We start from the raw sequence: 6245 nt of genomic DNA on the forward strand, positions 1-6245 counted from the left end.
CCTGAGAATGCTGCTCATGCAAGGGTGCCATTTTGGGGGGGGGAGCTACGGTTGCATGTACGGTTGCATGTGCTCTTCTTCCTCTTCCCCTGATGATCAGGGAGCAAGGGGAAAATATGCAGCGTGTGTGCATTTCAGTCATTCCTGGCTGGTGAGGGGAGGGAACAGGAGTAAGTGATTCAAGCTCCTGATAGTAAGGGGAAAGGGTAGAAGAGCAAACAGTGTCCTGATATACATGGCTGTATCTCTCCTGCCTTCCCAAATTGATGTCCTCATACAAGTTTTGATCCAAAGCCAATAGAAAGAGTATGCTTGACTTCAGCAGGGTGTGGCTTAGGCTCCTCTATTACCAATTCTAGCTATTTTTAAAAACTGTCTCAATATTTGAATTGCTAATGGTTTATGGTTCAAAAGTCAAGAGTCAAACTCCAAAAACAGTGAGTTATTTTAATTGTATGTGTTTGCTTTCCAACGTTGGCACAGTGGTAGTAAACTTTTTTAAACCTTTAAGGCTAGAAACTCAGCTTTATTGTTTTCTAACATGAGATTCACATTGTGACACTGAGTGCCTTGGGGGAGTGCTCTGTAACCCCCATATTCCTCATCTGTCTACAATTGTGATATTGCATATAAAGCATGTCATGTCCGGCATCAAGGGAAAGGTTACGATCTGTTGAAAGTCATTTTTCTATCTAAATATGGACATCATTAATGCATATGAAATGTATTGTATGATTTTCACTGAAATATGCTATGGGTTTGGGAGGCACTCAGATACTAGCTCTACAGAGACAGTGACAAAGGCGGTAACCAACACTGGCTTGAACAGACATTACCAGCCATTGTCTAGAAATGGAGCCACAATTCGATGACTCACCTGCATGAGGCCATACCAAGGGGATTGCTCAGCCTTGCCTAGGGACTCAGCAAGGGCTGAGTATTGTCCAAGCACATGGACTAAGAGTATAAAAACGAAATGCAGAGGTCCATGGTCAGCCTTCCTCCTTCACCCACATACACTGTAAGAAACCAGGACACAGAAAAGACTAAAGTGAGGGGACTGGACCAGATTTCAAGGGTAAAATCATACTCATGTAATCATTTGATTACTTGATTGAGTAGCTGGGACTTTAAGTCAAATAATAAATAATGAGATGCACATTAATATAGCATTGTCAGCTCATGTGATTTTTTTCCATGAGTAATATACTTTTTGGCTGCTGCTGAAGCCAGTCTTAAGATGACAGGAGAAGCAAAAGATCTCATGCAGTTTCCAGCTGTGCCAGGGGCAAAATCTTTTCTGGCTTCTCTCCCCCAGTCAGGGATAGCACATGAAGCTGGCAGAAGTTTCTTCCCTACCCTGGATAGGAAATAGGAGATTGTGGAGGAGGGAAGTAGAAGAGGGAACAGCTGCCGACAGTCTCATTGGAGTTGCCTGGGAACAAGGGGGAACTGCTGGAGGTGGAGAGGAGCACAGTGAACCATCCGAGTTACAGTAGGAGGAACAAGGGGCAGATGTGGAGTGGGGGACCTAAAGTTGATGTTGGGGTTCTGGAGAGCATAGGTAATTATGGGATGGACAGATGTGGGGCATTGGTTTTGGGGGAAGAAACTAAAAGCTTCACACCATTGGGCAGCAGAAAATCTTTGCAGCAGAACCCCCAAATCACCTTGGCTGTGTCTACACTGGCATGAATTTCCGGAACTGCTTAAAACGGAATACTATTCCGTTTTCAGTTTTTCCGAAAAAGGAGCATCTACATTGGCAGGCTGCTTTTCCGGAAAAGCCCTTTTTCCGGAAAAGCATCTGTGGCCGATGTAGACGCGCTTTTCCGGAAAAGAGACCCGATTGTCATTTTCGCGATCGGGGCTTTTTTCCGGAAAAGACTACTGGGCTGTCTACACTGGCCCTTTTCCGGAACAGTGTTCCGGAATAAGGACTTATGCCCAAGCGGGAGCAGAATAGTTTTTCCAGAATAGCGGCTGATTTTGTACAGTAGAGCGTTGTTTCTTTTCCGGAAATTCAAGGGCCAGTGTAGACAGCTCGCAGCTTATTCCAGAAAAGCGGCTGATTTTCCGGAATAAGTGGCTCAGTGTAGACACAGCCCTTATGAACTATGTTTGGGAGAGTGGGGAGCACTAACTGCTTCACATAGACTGTGTCTACACAGCAGCATTATTTTATTATTATAATGTTGTGCTGGAGGACTCCGACTCTTGTAACCCTCATTTTACGAGGAGTAAAGCAAGTCAAAGGAAGAGTGTTCTTCCTTTGACTTCCTGCTGTGTAGACAGCATCAAAAGCTGAATTATGCTATTTCGACTTCACTACGCAATTGACGTAGCTCAAGTTGTGTAGCTTAAATCAACTTTAGCCCTGCTGTGTAAACGTACCCATAGTGATTTGTAAGTCAAAAGACTCACCAAACAACACAACCTAATCTTGAAAAAGAGTCATGATTTTTGGCCTTTTAATGGTTGCCAGCCTCCAGGATTGTCCTAGAGTCTCCAACAAATAAAGATTAATCATTTGATGAAACTTCCAGGAAAACATCCAACCAAAATTGGCAGCCATAACCTTTCCTAATTTTCCCAATAATTTTATTATGTTACCATGATTCAGATTCCACATAAACATTCCTTTGTTAGTCAAATGCCATGGAGCATTGGTTATATCCAAAATACAAGCCTAAGAATTTACACCCTTATATAATAGATCCCTAGTGACAATATAGTTATAAGAATTAGCCAATATACTTACAACAGGGTTAGAAGATACCTTCCCATTACTGCATGACTCTAGAGCAGGTAAGAAAAGACCTGGCAAAGAATCACTAGGATACCTTGCTTTTTACATAGTACAGTGAACAAGTGATGCCACTGCTGGTTATTGGGCCTTATGTAAAGCCAGCTGAATCAGTTTAGGGCTGCACTCTGCTCTCTTCAAGGTTTTTTCCCCCTTGTCTCACTTTGCCATAGCTTTCCCTAACTACTAAATTAAGCATTTCTCTCTAATAAATGAAGCATAAAGCCAATTCTTCTTCGTGGAGTGATTGCTCGGGTCTATTCCATAGGTGTGCGCATGCTGCGTGCCTGTGTCGTCAGACGGCATTTGCAACTCCGTATGACTACATTACCCCCCCTAGTTCGAACTAGGGGGGTAGTGTAGACATACCCTGAAAGCTTTGCAGGTAGTTTCCTGGCTCTTTTCAGGATGGGGGTTGGAGAGGAAAAGTAAAGGAGGGGTTTTTTGGAGGGAGAGGGGGACAGGAGGCAACAATAAGGGACAAGGGGAACAAAAAGGGGAAAATAGGGAGCAGCTAAAGAAGACTGAGGAGAGGAAGGCAGGAGGCAAAAGTTATCCTGTTTGTGAGAAGGACATAGAGGAAAGTTATGCAAATTGTGCCATAACTGATGGATTACCATGCTTCTTAAGAATAAAACCTATCTGGGGGATGTTTTTCAACTGAGTCAAATAAGTCAGTTTTGCAGTTAATTCAGCTAATGAGATAAGATCCCTTCAGGTTTTATGGCAAAAGCCATTATAATCTCTCATTTGCGGCACAGTGGGCAAAAGAGCCCAGGTGTTCCACACTTCGCTTATTTGTCATGTACTTTGGTGACTTGTGCCACATATTGGTAGTGTGAGGTTTGCTTTTAGCCCTGGCTCTCCCGTCTGGCCTGGCAGGAAAAAGCTCTAGGAGGTGCTCAGAGATGATAGCAGGGAACAATCTGCTCTTTGAGGTAGCTCCCAAGACTGGTTATTACAGGCAGCCCTGCTCCCTGATGCCACCGAGCAGCCCTTGAGAGAGATGCACTGGATTGACCTCAAAGCAGCAAACAATGCTGTTTGGCGATTAACTGTGAGAATCCTTCTCCACCAACCTCAATGGACAATGTGGGTACATTTACAGAGCAGAGTTATTTCGGAATAACAAAGAGTGTGTCTACACTACAAGCCTTTATTTTGAAATAACGTCGAGCTGGAGGACTTCTTACCCTGACTCATGGTAACCCTCATTTCACAAGGAGAAAGGGAGGTCGAAGGAAGAGTGTTCCTCCTTTGACTTCCTGCTGCGTAGACAGCACCTAAAGCCAAGTTAAGCTATTTCAACTTCAGCTATCCAATTGACATTGCTAAAGTTGCAGAGCTTAATTGGACTTTAGCCCTGCTGTGTAGATGTACCTTGAGGGAGCAGAATGCACTAAGGTCCAAAAAAAACCCTGATAAAGTTTACTTAAAAAAATGTTGAGAAGAAAATGTGATTTAAAGGACTGTAGGGGAAATAGATAAACAAAAGGACACTTTTCACGTAATTTTGAATTGAAATGCTTGATGTATTTAAATATGTGTTGGCCATTATTTGTGTTTTCCCCTTTTTTATTTTTTTGCTACTGAATGCAGTGTGTATTCTCTGCTTTTTTGCTTTTTTCCTCCACCCTGTCATTTTTCCAAATTTTCTCCAACTTTGGAAAAGTTGAGAGTTGCAAAAATAAAAATAAAAAAATGTAAGTCAGCCCCTCTGAAACATCTTAAAATGTCTTTAAGTTTTAATGGAAAAGGGGGGAAAAGAGAGAGGAAAAATTAACAAAGCAAAATAAATCTGTAGATAGCATTCATTCATTTTATTGAATTCAAAAAAGAAAAAGGGCTAGAAAAGTGTGGAGGGAGGAGAAAGGAGGAGGGGAAACTTTTACAATGTCCTCAAAACAAAATTTCTGAAGTTAATCAAAACAAAAAAATCAATTTGAAGCTAAATAAAACTAAAATTTGTATCTCAGCCAGTTTGAAAATGTCTCTCAAAAGATTTGAAATAAAATGTTTGAATTTATTTTTCACAGGAAGAAAAGGGGTTCCTATCTGGTTACCTCTTTAGCAGCATCCTGTCTTCAAAGTTACACTTTCAAGTTATGGCAAAATGATTTGTTATGTAACAAAATATAATCAAAGGAAAAACATCCAGAAAGTTCTAGAATCCAGGACAGCCTGCCTTAAGAGTAGATGGGGCAGAGTGTGATTTTCATTTTTAATAATGCTGACTGATATCAGTGTTTATTTTTAAAAATATTGATGTTTATCTATTTAAATGTTTACAAGTGCACAAATATAACTTTTAAGAGCTTTCTTTTCCCATCAATATTGATTTCAATTTTCAGAGTTACAGAAAATTATTGGGGAGGGTCAGACAACAGACGAGGTCAGACAATTATTGAATGACAGCATATGTTAAAATAAAAAAACTTCAAGTTTAATAGCCATTAAAACACATTTTTTATTACCATATGTCAAAATATACAAATTAAATTACCTTAAATCAAACTCTGAGTTCTCTAGAAGCATTTCCGTATTTGCTTAGCTGTACATTTTAATTATTATCAGTGAAAGTACATGTGTGTGCATGCGTGTGCATGTAACTGATTAAAATCAAAGTTGAACAATAGTTGCTGATTTAAAAATCTTATCTTTCCAAGCCTACTTACCAGCTTAGGACTTATTCACTTTCAAATAAATGTCTAGTTTTGACTTTTGTTAAGTGTATTCACTGTCATCAACTCGTGTATTATGCTCTTAATCATATATCTCCTCCTCCTCCTAAATTCCAGCTTAAGTTGAATTTTTGTGAATAAATTACTTCAATCTGCCAGGGCTGCCAGTCTAATAGCTTTTTTCAATAGCACCCAGTTTTTAAAAAATCTCCCATTTATGGCATGCAGCTGTAAAATATATGGCATTATCTATGTACCAACTTTTTAAATGGCCATTTCTTCACTTTATACATGGAAAATGTTCTCTTTAGATTTATTATGACTAGAATATACAATAGATCGTATCTATCCATATCCGAGGAACTTCTGTGCTCCTACAGGATGTACTGTATTTATGCAAGTAAAAAATAAAAATTGGAAGAACACAGGATGGTGTTTTCGAGCTAAGTAGCCTCATGTGAACAATCCAAAAAATGAGTGAGTCAGTGGAGGCAGAAAATTCACTTGGTACATCTTCAAGATTGTTGTTTCTGCATCTTTGCAGCATCACTCCCTAAAGAGGGACAAGGGTTACCTTACCTCATTATTCTTACAGTCAAAAGAACTTGTGAGAACCACCATGGTAAGGAATACATATAGATAAAGTAAAAAAAACATCAGTACCCTTTCTAAAAGCTGCTGGGGGTATGTGGGAGAGACCTTGCTGGAGGCTGCAGAACTTACAGGAATGTGAAAATTAGGTTAGTTAGAAACCCAGG

This window comes from Pelodiscus sinensis, chromosome 3 (assembly GCF_052426305.1).
Source record: "Pelodiscus sinensis isolate ZL-2025 chromosome 3, ASM5242630v1, whole genome shotgun sequence".
Lineage (NCBI taxonomy): Eukaryota > Metazoa > Chordata > Testudines > Trionychidae > Pelodiscus > Pelodiscus sinensis.